The sequence below is a fragment of the Salvelinus fontinalis genome, chromosome 27, assembly GCF_029448725.1.
Source record: "Salvelinus fontinalis isolate EN_2023a chromosome 27, ASM2944872v1, whole genome shotgun sequence".
Taxonomy (NCBI): Eukaryota; Metazoa; Chordata; class Actinopteri; order Salmoniformes; family Salmonidae; genus Salvelinus; species Salvelinus fontinalis.
The window spans coordinates 18,313,058-18,327,577 of NC_074691.1; positions in this window are offsets into that span (position 1 = coordinate 18,313,058).

A 14,520-nucleotide genomic window follows, 5' to 3' on the forward strand; every position below is an offset into this window, starting at 1 on the left:
ATATTTCTCAAAAATATTTTTTGAATTTCGCGCTCTGCCTTTTCAGTGGAATGTGGGAGGAGTTCTGCTAGCGGAACCCCGGGGCTAGACAGGTTAACCCTATCCTTACCGACAAGAAGAACATCTGAACAACAGCAGCGGGAGAAATACGTCGAGAACTTTGTGGTCCAGTAGACTTCTGTTTCTTTTTTTCTGTATTAATTTATCTGTATATGTTATGTATGTATGTATGTGTATACAGTGCCTTGCAAAAGCATTCATCCCCCTTGTCGTTTTTTCCTATTTGTTGCATTACAACCTGTAATTTAAATGTATTTTTATTTGGATTTCATGTAACGGACATACACAAAATAGTCCAAAGTGCAATGAAAAAAATTGGGGAAAATGGTGCGTGCATATGTAATCACCCCCTTTGCTAAATCACATCTGGTGCAACCAATTACCTTCAAAGGTCACATAATTAGTTAAATAAAGTCCACCTGTGTGCAATCCAAGTGTCACATGATCTTTCACATGAACTCAGTATTTATACACCTGTTCTGAAAGGCCCCAGAGTCTGCCACACCACTAAGCAAGGGGCACCACCAAGCAAGCGGTGGAGACCAAGGAGCTTTCCAAACAGGTCAGGGACAAAGTTACTGAGAAGTAGAGATCAGGGTTGGGTTATAAAAAAATATCAGAAACTTTGAACATCCCACGGAGCTCCAGTAAATCCATTATTAAAAAATAGAAAGAATACGGCACCACAACAAACCTGCCAAGAGAGGGCCGCCCACCAAAACTCATGGACCAGGCAAGGAGGGCATTAATCAGAGAGGCAACAAAGAGACCAAAGATAACCCTGAAGGAGCTGCAAAGCTCCACAGCGGAGATTGGATTATCTGTCCATAGGACCACTTTAAGGACCACCGCACACTACACAGAGCTGGGATTTATGGAGGAGTGGCCAGAAGAAAAGCCATTGTTTAAAGAAAAAAATAAGAAAACATGTTTGGTGTTCGCCTAAAGTCACGTGGGAGACTCCCCAAACATATGGAAGAAGGTACTCTGGTCAGATGAGACTAAAATTGAGCTTTTTGACCATCAAGGAAAACGCTACGTCTTGTGCAAACCCAACACCTCTCATCACCCCGAGAACCCTATCCCCACAGTGAAGCATGGTGATGGCAGCATCATGCTGTGGGAATGTTTTTTATCAGGAGGGACTGAGAAACTGGTCAGAATTGAAGGCGCTAAATACAGGGAAATACTGGAGGGAATCCTGTTTCAGTCTTCCAGAGATTTGAGACTGGGATGGAGGTTCACCTTCCAGCAAGACAATGACCCTAAGCATACTGCTAAAGCAACACTCGAGTTGTTTAACTTCTTGCCGCACGGATCCCTTTAGCGGGATCGTTTTCGTAAACAACCGCTGAATTGCAGAGCGCCAAATTCAAAAATAATATAAAAAATATTTATAATCATGAAATCACAAGTGAAATATACCAAAACACAGCTTAGCTTGTTGTTATTCCACCTATCATGTCAGATTTTTAAAATATGCTTTACAGCGAAAGCAATCCAAGCGTTTGTGAGTTTATCAATCACTAGACAAAACAGTAAGAACAGCTAGCCCCAAATTAGCTTGGTCACGAAAGTCAGAAAGGCAATAAAATGAATCGCTTACCTTTGATAATCTTCGGATGTTTGCACTTACGAGACTCACGAGACTCCCAGTTACACAATAAATGTTATTTTTGTTCGATAAAGATTAGTTTTATAACCAAAAACCGCCATTTGGTTTGCGCGTTATGTTCAGAAAACCACAGGCTCGTTCCGGTCCAGACGAAAATTCCAAAAAGTACCCATAATGTTTGTAGAAACATGTCAAACGTTTTTTATAATCAATCCTCAGGTTGTTTTTAACATACATAATCGATAATATTTCAACCGGACGGTAACCTATTGAATACTACAGAGAAAGAAAATGTTGAGCTACATCTCTCGCGCGCAGGAACTAATCAAAGGACACCTGCCGCATTTAGAAAAATCTTGCTCATTTTTCAAAATAAAAGCTTGAAACTATGTCTAAAGCCTGGTCACAGCCTGAGGAAGCCATTGGAAAAGGAATCTGGTTGATACCCCTTTAAATGGAGGATGGGCAAGCAATGGAACAGGGATTTTTCCAAATAAAAGGCACTTCCGGGTTGGATTTCAGTTCTGTTATACTCACAGACAATATTTTGACAGTTTTGGAAACTTTAGAGTGTTTTCTATCCTAATCTGTCAATTATATGCATATTCTAGCATCTGGGCCTGAGAAATAGTCTGTTTACCTTGGGAACGTTATTTTTCCAAACATAAAAATAGTGCCCCCTAGCTAAAATCAGGTACTGCAGGAATGTCTGCCAATGGCATGCCCATCTTTTTGTGAGAAATTACACTGGTCAATCAAAACGTTTCTAAAGTATTTCTAAAGTATAGACAGCGCTCACTTTAGATTAGGGACTGCAAAAATACTTTACTAATGATTACTAAATGGTTTATTAATGTGGGAGTAATGATTAATACATGGTGAATATACAATTTATAAATGGCCTTATAAATGTTTTATGACGGACACTTAAAATAAAGTTTTACTATCCTGGTTGTGAATGAATAAACACATATATCAGACAAAGGAGAAAATCACAGAATAAATGCCTTATAGATGACCATTGGCTTATATAATACCTTACAACTACATATTTCAAATTAGTCAAGTGTCAAGTGTTCCTCCCTGCCCACTTAGCTAAGTGTTTAAATATTAGGCTACATATAATTCAATAGAAGAAAACAGATAGAGAGGAGAGCAAGAGACTGCCAGTTCCTTCATGTTTTGGCTGTACAATACAGCCAGTGGCTACATTAAGGAATTGGCAGGCTCTCTCTCTTCGTCTCTCTCTGTTTTCTTATATTGAATTCAATATACAACCTACTGTGTTCGTCAAAGAACGATGCCTGGACTAGTTTATGTGGATGCGAATAGATTTCCAGTGTTGTGCTTCGTTTGACAGTGCAGCGCGCATATGTGTATCTTTCTGCATCTTTCTTCAACAGTCTTCGAGCACTGGCATAGCACATACCCCGCAGCCCCCGCAAGGCTTTAAATATCAGAAAATTAGCTAAGAGATTCTTGAAAGTCAGGACATTCCTTGTCTGGCAGGGAAAACTTGTTTTTACAGTTGAATAAAATTCATTTTGTTGCATTATTTGAGCTTAACCTGTACTTTTAGGGGAATTCTAGAAGGGATTTGTTTTTGGGGGGGGGGGGGGTTCTAAATACTTTCAATATTATTAATTTCCATGTCGGCTCTATGCCTGGAAATGCACTTGTCTGGAGCAAATAATTCACATTTCAAACAGTCCAAAAAAGCAGTAATGGATTTTAACTGAAAATGTTTCTTATATAGTTTCTTGCAATAGCACTGCGTAGATAAAGATATTATGCTAGATCTCATGCAAGAGAGAGCCATTGAGATGGCAGGGCAAACTGAAGAAGTGAAAAGCAGCAAAGTTGCCTGCGAGGTGACATAGTAAGAACAAAAGAGGCATGCTCAGTGGATATAGTTATGCAGAAAGGCAGCCAGTGGAAACAGACAATTTAATGAAACGAAGAACACTTATCTTCTCTAGGATAGGGGGCAGCATTTTCACTTTTGGATAAATAGCGTGCCCAATTTCAACTTCCTTCTACTCATCCCCAGAATATAAGATATGCATATTATTAGTACATATTATTTGGATAGAAAACACTCTGAAGTTTCTAAAACTGTTTGAATCATGTCTGTAAGTATAACAGAACTTATGTAGCAGGCAAAACCCCGAGGACTAACCATTCATTTTTTAAAAATTTTAGGTCACTGTCTGTTCAATGAGTTTTCATTGGGATACTGGATTTCTAATCACTGATTTCATTTCCTACCGCTTCCACTGGATGTCACCAGTCTTTGGAAATAGGTTGAGGTTATTCCTTTGTGCAATGAAGAAGTAAGGCCATCTGGAAACAGTGTAACGTCATGTGTACTGTTTGAGAGTTGCGCAAGACTCGAAAAGTACCGTTAGTTTGTTGATCTCCTGTATTGAAAACAAATAGACCCTTCTTCAATTTGATCGATTATTAACGTTTACAAATACCTTAAGTTGTATTACAAAGTAGTTTGAAATGTTTTGGCAAAGTTTAGAGGTAATTTTTGAGATATTTTGTAGTGACGTTGCGCAAGTTGGAAGCTGTTTTTTTCTGGATCAAACGCGCCAAATAAGTAGTAACGGACAATTTGGATATATATGGATGGGATTAATCGAACAAAAGGACCATTTGTGATGTTTATGGGACATATTGGAGTGCCAACAAAAGAATCTTGTCAAAGGTAAGGCATGATTTATATTTTATTTCTGCGTTTTGTGTCGTGCCTGCAGTGTTGAAATATGCTACTCTCTTTGTTTACTGTTGTGCTATCATCAGATAATAGCATCTTATGCTTTCGCCGAAAAGCCTTTTTGAAATCTGACATGTTGGCTGGATTCACAACGATTGTAGCTTTAATTTGGTATCTTACATGTGTGATTTAATGAAAGTTTGATTTTATATCATTTTTTAAAAATTTGTCGCTCTAAATTTTCCCTGGGTATTGGCCAAGTGGGACGCTACCGTCCCACATATCCCAGAGAGGTTTGAACAAACTAATACAAAACAACAAAACGAATGTGAAGCTAAGTATAACGATGGCAGACATGCAACATCTCATACACAATAACCCACAAACCAAACTGGAAAATGGCAACCTAAATAGGATCCCCAATCAGAGACAACGATAAACAGCTGCCTGGGAACCAGTCCAGGCCACCATAGACCTACATATGTCTAGACTAGACACACACACCTAGACATACAAAAAAACCTAGATAAGACAAAAACACACATACCACCCTCGTCACACCCTGACCTAACCAAAATAATAAAGAAAAACAAAGAATACTAAGGTCAGGGCATGACAGTACCCCCCCCCCCCCCCCCCAAAGGTGCGGACTCCGGCCGCAAAAACCTGACTCTAACGGGGAGGGTCCGGGTGGGCCTTTTTCACGGCGGCGGCTCGGGTGCGGGACGTGGACCCCGCTCCACCTCAGTCTTGACCCACCTCAGTCTTGACCCTCGCAGCGGGCCCCGGACTGAAGACCATCGTAGAGGGCGCCACTCACTGGACGGAAGGGCGCCTCTAGACTGAGGAGCGGCTCTGGCAGCTCCGGACTGACGGACGACTCTGGCAGCTCCGGACAGGAGGGCGACTCTGGCAGCTCCGGACAGGAGGGCGACTCTGGCAGCTCCGGACAGACGGGCGACTCTGGCAGCTACGGACAGACGGGTGACTCTGGCAGCTCCGGACAGATGGGCGGCTCTGGCAGCTCCTGACTGTCGGGGCGCACTGTAGGCCTGGTGCGTGGTGCCGGAACTGGTGGTACCGGGCTGAGGACACGCACTTCAGGGCGAGTGCGAGGAGCAGGAACAGGGCATACTGGACCCTGAAGGCGCACTGTAGGCCTAGTGCGTGGTGCCGGAACTGGTGGTACTGGGCTGAGTACACGCACCTCAGGGCGAGTGCGGGGAGGAGGAACAGGGCATAGTGGACCCTGGAGGCGCACTGTAGGCCTGGTGCGTGGTGCCGGAACTGGTGGTACCAGGCTGAGTACACGCACCTCAGGGCGAGTGCGGGGAGGAGGAACAGGACGTACTGGACTCTGGAGGCGCACTGGAGGCCTGGTGTGTGGTGCCGGAACTGGTGGTACCGGGCTGAGAACACGCACCTCAGGGCGAGTGCGGAGAGGAGGAACAGGATACATGGGACCGTGGAGACGCATTGGAGATCCAGAACATAGAACTGGCTCAATATGTCCTGGCTGGATGCCCATTCTAGCCCGGCAAACGCGAGGAGCTGGAATAGAGAGCGCCAGGCTAAGAATGCGAACTGGAGACACCGTGCACATTTCTACATAACACGGTGCCTGACCAGTTACACGCGCCCCACGGTAAGCACGAGGAGTTGGCTCAGGTCTCCTACCTGACTCAGCCAATCTCCTCGTGTGCCCCCCCCCCCCCCCCCCCCCAAAAAAAAAAAATCTTGGGGCTGCCTCTCTGGCTTCCGTGCTAGCCGTGTACCTACATATTTTCACTGTTCCTCTATTCTCCGGTATCCTTCCTCGTAGTATCGCCGTTCCGTTTTCACTGCTTCTAACTCCTCCTTAGGACGGAGATACTCCCCTGGCTATGTCCAGGGTCCTGCTCCATCCAATATTTCCTCCCATGTCCAGGATCCTTTTCTGTCCAGTATTTCGTCCCAGGTCCATTTCCCCATTACGCGCTGTTCCCTCCTATCACGCTGCTTGGTCCTTGTTTGGTGGGTTATTCTCTTACATTAAAAGTATGTATTCACATCACGCTGCGCTTTGGTCTCCTCATAACGACGAACGTGACAACATCCAAGAGCACATTGTGCAGCTAATGAAGTAGTGTCACTCCTGTGGGAAAACGAGACATTACGTGTACGTCATCAAGAGCCGTAAATGAGGTTCAAGAAGAGGATGATAGCATTTTCCTAGGAACAGTAACAGCAGGAGATGACTGACATTCAAGTGATGGACAGAAATGTGAAAATCAAAATAGACACTGTTGCCGATGTGACTGTTATCCCAGACAATTTGTTCAGTCACATTTTTGCTGGAACCAGCAAGCCAGCTCGGCAAAAACCTACAAAACCTCTGCTAGCACCAAGAAGAGCGCTGCTGGACATGATGGGCGTCGCAAGTGTGGTTCTACTAAAGGGAGAAAAAGAGACACTGGAGGACGTGTATGATGTCATCAGAGATCTACACCCACCTTTACTAGGCAGACCAGCTATCACAAAGCTTGAGCTAGTTGCTCGACTTGACAGCATTGATTTACAGACACTGAAAGAAAGCTATCCAAAACTGTGCAGCGGTTTTGGCACAGCACAACAACCATATACTACCAAGCTGAAACCCAGCGCAGAGCCCTACTCACTCCACACTCCACGACGGATTCCTCTGACATTGCTGCCAAAGTCAAGAAAGAGCTAGAGCGCATGCAAGGGTTCAAGGTTGTCACCAGAGTGGAGGAGCCCACGGACTGGTGCGCCGGCATGGTGGTTGTCCCAAAGAAGAACGGGGATGTGTCGATATGTGTCTATTACACCAGTCTCAATGAGTGAGTGTGTAGAGATACGAACATGGGCTTCTGGCAGATCCCGCTAGCCAAGGAGTCGGTTAAGCTAACAACCTTCATCACAGCTTTTGGACGTTACTACTTCAACCGTTCTTCTTTTTGGCATGTTTTCATCACCTGAACACTTCCAGAACAGAATGGTGACAGAGGTCACTGAAGTCTTGGAAGGTGTGGTCTGTCACATGGGTGATGTGTTGGTCTGGGGCCAAACACAGGAGGAGCATGATGCAAGACTTCATGCCGCATTGCAGAAGATGGAAAAAGCTGTCTTAACTCTGAACATGGACAAATGTGACTGGTCAAAGGAGGAAGTGAAGTTCCTGGGCGACATTATCTTGGACAAGGGAGTACAGCTTGACCCGACAAAGACAGAGGCTGTCAAGGAGATGGCAGAGCCATCCAATGTCAGTGAGCTGCAGAGTTTTCTAGGACTGGTGAACCAACTGGGAAAGTTCATCCCTCAATTATCAGAAAAGGACAAACCTCTCAGAAACCTAATCTCAAATAAAAAAAAGTTAGAGCCTTCAAAGAGCTGAAGGAGGATCTGACATCCACACCCATGCTAGCCCTGTACGACCCAAACAAAGAGATCAAGGTGTCAGCCGATGTGTCTTCCTACCGACTCGGAGGACTGCTGCTGCAGAAGAAGAGTAAAGAATTGAAAACCGTTGCCTACGCTTCCCGGCCTCTCACACCAACCAAACAGAGATAAGCTCAAATGGAATAATAAGCTCTGGGGCTGACATGGGCATGTGAAAGATTCAGGGACTTTATCATTGGTCAACACTTTCAGCTGGAAACTGGTCACAAACCGCTCCTGAGCCTCTGGGGAACCAATCCTTGGACAACCTTGCCCCACGTATCCAACGCTTCAGGATGAGACTCATGAGATACTCCTACACGATTGCTCATGTCCCTGAAAAGAGTCTGTGGACGACAAAGAAGTTGTCACATGCGCCAGTCAAAGCCAACGCTACTGCTGCAGAAAAGGAGCCATCATGGAACAGCTTCCAGCGATTGTTTCCTACATGGGCGATCTGAGAGAGCAACTCAAAGCTGACAGTGTGTGCTCAAAAGTCATAACAATGTGTCAGGAAGGATGGTCTGAGTTCAGGATGTGAAGGACCACTGAAACTGTACTGGCCAGAACGCGCTTTTCTCACAGTGCACAACGGTCTTCTGTTGAAAGGAGCAAGGCTTGTCATTCCATCAGCCTTATGAAATGATATCCTCACTAAGCTGCACAAGGGTCATAAAGTTGTGGTCAAGTGCAGAGAACGCGCACAACAGGCTGTTAAGTTCATTCAGTTTCTTTTCATCCAGAAACTGAATGAACTTGTGCTTAACTGCAGGACATGCATTGAAGAGTGCACAAACCACACAGAACCAGTCATACCATCACAACTTCCTGAGAGGCCCTGGCAAAGAAAGGCCCTACCTTCTAGTGGTGGACAACTTCTCAAGATATATGGAAAAAGGCAAACCTGTTACTAACAAAGTCTGCGGACGTTGTAGTTCATCTGAAGTTCATCTTTGCTCGCCATAGGGTACCTGAGGTCCTGGTTACAGACAATGGGCCTCAGTTCTCTGGAAGACCTGTCATGGAATATCTAATCAAATGAGAGAGACTTTATCATTTCTTAAAACAATCAATCTTTATTTGATATCGATTATTTATTGCAATAATGGAGCTGGTCAACAACCCACCCGTAGGTGACTCGTTGAGAGCCCAATGGTTATAAGTCGGGGCTTGCCTTATGTAGCAGTTTAACTTTAAACCGTCCCCTCGCCCCGACACGGGCGCGAACCAGGGACCCTCTGCACACATCAACAACGGTCACCCCCGAAGCGTCGTTACCCATCGCTCCACAAAAGCCGCGGCCCTTGCAGAGCAAGTGGAAACACTACTTCTAGGTTTCAGAGCAAGTGACGTAACTGATTGAAACGCTATTAGCGCGTACCCGCTAACTACCTAGCCATTTCACATCCGTTACACTCACCCCCCTTTCAACCTCCTCCTTTTCCGCAGCAACCAGTGATCCGGGTCAACAGCATCAATGTAACAGTATAACTTTAAACCGTCCCCTCGCCCCGACACGGGCGCGAACCAGGGACCCTCTGCACACATCAACAACAGCCACCCACGAAGCGTCGTTACCCATCGCTCCACAAAAACACAACTTCTAGGTTTCAGAGCAAGTGACGTAACTGATTGAAACGCTATTAGCGCGTACCCGCTAACTAGCTAGCCATTTCACATCCGTTACACTTATATAGCCCAACCTTGTTACATTTCCATAATCCACCACAACTGTCTCATGTGAGTACTGAGAACTGTTTGTTCTTAGAACAGAGATTCAGACACCTTGTTCGGGACAGAGACACCTCGTTCCGGCTATGTAAGTTTCAGAGTACAGAGTTTTATGCGAATCCAACAACTTACACAACCAGAGTAAAGGGATTGTACACATCTATCATTTATATAAACCTTAAATTAATGCTCATACTAATTTTGCCCTTACAGACCTCTTTCTGACTTCGCTGCAGAGTATGGATTTTGCAATGTCACCAGCAGTCCAAAGTTCCCGCAAAGCAACAGAGAGGCAGAACGCCACGTTCAGACAGTGAAGAACCTCTTCAAGAAAGTAGCTGACTCTTAACTTGCTTTGCTGGCCTATCGGTCAACTCCCCTCTAGAATGTCTTCAGCCTGGCACAACTGCTGATGGGATGACAGCTTCGTACCACAGTGCCAACACTCCCATCGCTGCTAGACCCATCATTCCCAAATACAGCTGCGGTCAGTTCATAGGAAAAGGAGAGAAGGAGTGCGGATCAGCAATGCTGTCACGCCCTGACCTTAGAGATCCTTTTTATGTCTCTATTTTGGTTGGTCAGGGCGTGAGTTGGGGTGGGCATTCTATGTTTTTGTTCTATGTTTTCTATTTCTATGTGTTTGCCCGGGTGTGCTTCTCAATCAGAGGCAGCTGTCTATCGTTGTCTCTGATTGAGAACCATACTTAGGTAGCCTTTTCACACCTGTGTTTTGTGGGTAGTTGTTTTCTGTATAGTTGTAGTGACCTAATGGAACTGTTCGTTTTTCTCTTGGGTAATTTTGTTTCAGTGTTCAATTTAATAAATATCATGAACACGTACCACGCTGCGCTTTGGTCCACTCCTTCAGCCCATGAGAAGCGTTACAAATGCTTCAACAAGCGTCACAGAGTCAGTGACATCAGCAGACTTCCACCTGGAAAACAGGTGTGGGTGACTGACTCAAAGGTCAGAGGAACAGTGTTGAGGGAACATGTAGCACCACGATATGATGGAAGTTCCACACGGAAGTTCCATCACCTCATCCCTATGGATGGACCTGAGAACAACAACGCTAGGCAGGAGAAGATTCACGTGTCTTCACCACTCCGACACACCTCATTGCCAGAACAACCAGCACCCAAGGTAATCTTGGATGTACCTGCTACACCCAGAACAAGGTCCGGGCGAGCAATAGTTAAACCTCAAAGACTGGACTTATGGGTCAGAGCAAACAAGAACAAAAGACTGAGCTCCAAAAATATAAATACACAAAACAACAGCAGTCAAGTTGTTACAGTTCGAACTTACCTGCGGGGTAGATTTGTGTTAAAAGAAATGAGAGATGGATTTTTTGTTAAAGTTTACAGAAAATATTTTATGTTCATGACTATGTTGAAATGTTCCAGAAGAACTAGGCAGGAACAGACCTACCGACATAAGGGCAGAATAATCCCTTGAGGTCTGTTGAGACAAAGGCAGTCTACCATTTGTTCTCTTCAAAGAGGGGATGTGGTGTTATTTGCATATTTCATCCTGTTTGGCCATATGCTAATGAGGGCCTGTGTGAATGTAAGGGTTCATTAGGAAAGCATCTCTCTCTCATGTGGCTTGTAAAGTGAAGCAACGTCCAGTTAGCAATAAATGTGTCTTCATAAAGATTATGATTAAGTTATTTTACTCACGTACAGACAAGATTGATTACACAACTCTTATATGCTATGCTCAAAAGTAAACTGACTGGCAGCCAAAACAGCCAAATATTCCACCTAAACATGAATCAATTCTCAATTGTGATACAGGTGTAGAAACAAAAAGCCCTTACCTTTCATATCTCATCAAAATAATTTAACAAATTTAAAATATACACTTAGTATACTGTTTTAACCAGTTTTAATTGCAGCCAACAATATTTTTCAGTTACCACACATTTCTGGCATCCTTCTTTCGTTACACACAGATGTTTGGAAATGCTAGAGATAGCTAATTAGATAAAGTGGTCACCTTTCTCCGTATACAAGCGCTGTAACATGGACATATGTCTGTGTAGGAACCCTAACCATATAAAGGTGTGTAGTAATTTAACTTTTTAGTTTTTTGAAAATTATTTCTTGTCGATATGAAAGTTCCAAATGTTTCCAAAACTGCATCGCAAGAGAGGCATATTGATGTTTAGACAGAGCTTCAGGGCAGCGTCGGAGAGTAAATGCATTTTCCCTGTTCGGCAGACACATTTGTGAATAGACGGTATATGTTTAGCATTACCATAAATGAATGGGTTAAGGTTCAGGCTGTCCAGTAGGTCTTCTACATGGATGTGCAGGAAATAGTTGGAGAGAGTGGAGCTGAGGAAGCTATGACAGTGGATACACCACAGCCTGTGGAGATTCAAGTGGGTATTCAGCAGTTGAGGGAAACTGATACATTGATTGTGAAGAAGGTGGATTTTGTGGCGTTTATTGCTCATGTGATTAATTGTACTGCCCAAACAAACAAGAAGTCAAAAATGTTTTACGTAATTGTGTCATTGGCTGAAAGGTTTTGGGGTCATCAGGAACTAACTAGCTAGCACATAATAGCCAGCAGCATACCACCCTGCATACCACTGCTGGCTTGCTTCTGAAGCTAAGCAGGGTTGGTCCTGGTCAGTCCCTGGATGGGAGACCAGATGCTGCTGGAAGTGGTGTTGGAGGGCCAGTAGGAGGCACTCTTTCCTCTGGTCTAAAGAATATCCCAATGCCCCAGGGCAGTGATTGGGGACACTGTCCTGTATAGGGTGCCGTCTTTCGGATGGGACGTTAAACGGGTGTCCTGACTCTCTGAGGTCATTAAAGATCCCATGGCACTTATCGTAGGGGTGTTAACCCCGGTGTCCTGGCTAAATTCCCAATCTGGCCCTCAAACCATCATGGTCACCTAATAATCCCCAGTTTACAATTGGCTCATTCATCCCCCTCCTCTCCCCTGTAACTATTCCCCAGGTCGTTGCTGCAAATGAGAACGTGTTCTCAGTCAACTTACCTGGTAAAATAACGGTAAAATAAATAAAATAAATAAAAATAATGTTCTGCGAACCAAATTTTCTTGGAGCTTGGTGGTTGTTCTATGGTTACTGTATTTTTCATACTACCTTCCCACAAATTTCTGCGAATGGTGCAGGATGGTCGCTTGGCTTTGGATTATTCTGAGCACATTTAATGAACTAGATAAAAAGTATATATTTTCTTGGTATTTCATTACTTTCAATTTTGGTAATGTTCTAGGAATGTTCAACAACTGGTTTGGCTTTGAGAATGTTTTCAGATAGTTCAGAGAATGCTAAGAAATCAATGTTATTCTGTGGGAATTTCAGTACGTCAGCATAACGTTTCTTACAGGTTCACTTTTTAATCACCACCATTAAGTCAGGAGTCCTATTTGACTCAGCCATGCCTCATTGCCCGTCCAACATTTCCTCATCTCCCACCCCTTCTAATGCGACTATCCCTGATGCTCCTCCATCTTTTTCCCCTGACCAGCTACAAAGTTTCTTCCTGCAGGCAGTCACTGAGTCCGAGGTGTAAAAGGAGCTCCTTAAACTTCACCCCAAAAGATCATCTGAGTCAAATGGTTTAGATCCTTTCTTCTTTAAGGTTGCAGCACCTATCATCGCCAAGCCTATCTCTGACCTTTTTAACCTGTCTTTCCTCTCCGGAGAGGTTCCCATTGCTTGGAAGGCAGTCTTTATTTCAAGGGGGAGATCAGGCTGATCCTAACTTTTCTAGGCCTATTTCTATTTTGCCATTTTAATCAAAAGTGTTGGAAAAACCTGTCAATAATCAACTAACTGGTTTTATTGATGTCTATAGTATTCTCTCTGGTATGCAATCTGGTTTCCGCTCAGGTTATGGATGTGTCACTGCAACCTTAAAGGTCCTAAATGATGTCACCATTGCCCTTGATTCTGAGCAATGTTGTGCTGCTATATTTATTTGGCCAAAACTTTTGATATGGTAGACCATACCATTCTTGTGTGCCGGCTAAGGATTATTGGTGTCTCTGGCCTCTCCCCAGATTTTGTGTTAAACGCTCTACAACAAAGCTTTCTTCGTGTCTCTGCCCTTAACCTTGCTCTGAAAACCTCCAAAACAAAGGTCATGTGGTTTGGTAAGAAGAATGCCCCTTTTCCCGCCAGTGTGATTACTACCTCTGAGGGTTTAGAGCTTTAGGTAGTCACCTCATACAAGTACTTGGGACTATGGCTAGATGGTACACTGTCCTTCTCTAAGCACATATCAAAATTGCAGGCTAAGGTTAAATCTAGACATGGTTTCCTCTATTGTAATCGCTCCTCTTTCACCCCAGCTGCCAAACTAACCCTGATTCAGATGACCATCCTAACCATGCTAGACTACGGAGACGTAATTTATAGATCGGCAGGTAAGGGTGCTCTCGAGCAGCTAGATGCTCTTTACCATTTGGCCATCAGATTTTCCACAAATGCTCCTTATAGGACACATCACTGCACTCAATACTCCTCTGTTAACTGGTCATCTCTGTATACCCGTCGCAAGACCCACTGGTTGATGCTTATTTATAAAACGCTCTTAGGTCTCACTCCCCCTTATCTGAGATACCTACTGCAGCCCTCATCCTTCACATACAACACCCGTTCTGCCAGTCACATTCTGTTAAAGGTCCCCAAAGCACACATCCCTGGGTCGCTCCTCTTTTCAGTTCGCTCAAACTGGACAGTTCTATCTCCATCTCTTCATTCAAAGATTCAACCATGGACACTTACTGACAGTTGTGGTGCTTCACGTGATAAATTGTTGTCTATACCTTCTTGCCTTTGTGCTGTTGTCTGTGCCAAATAATGTTTGTACCATGTTTTGTGCTGTTACCATGTTGTGCTGCTGTGATGTTGTGTTGCTACCATGTTGTTGTTGTTACGTGTTTTTGCTACCATGTTGTG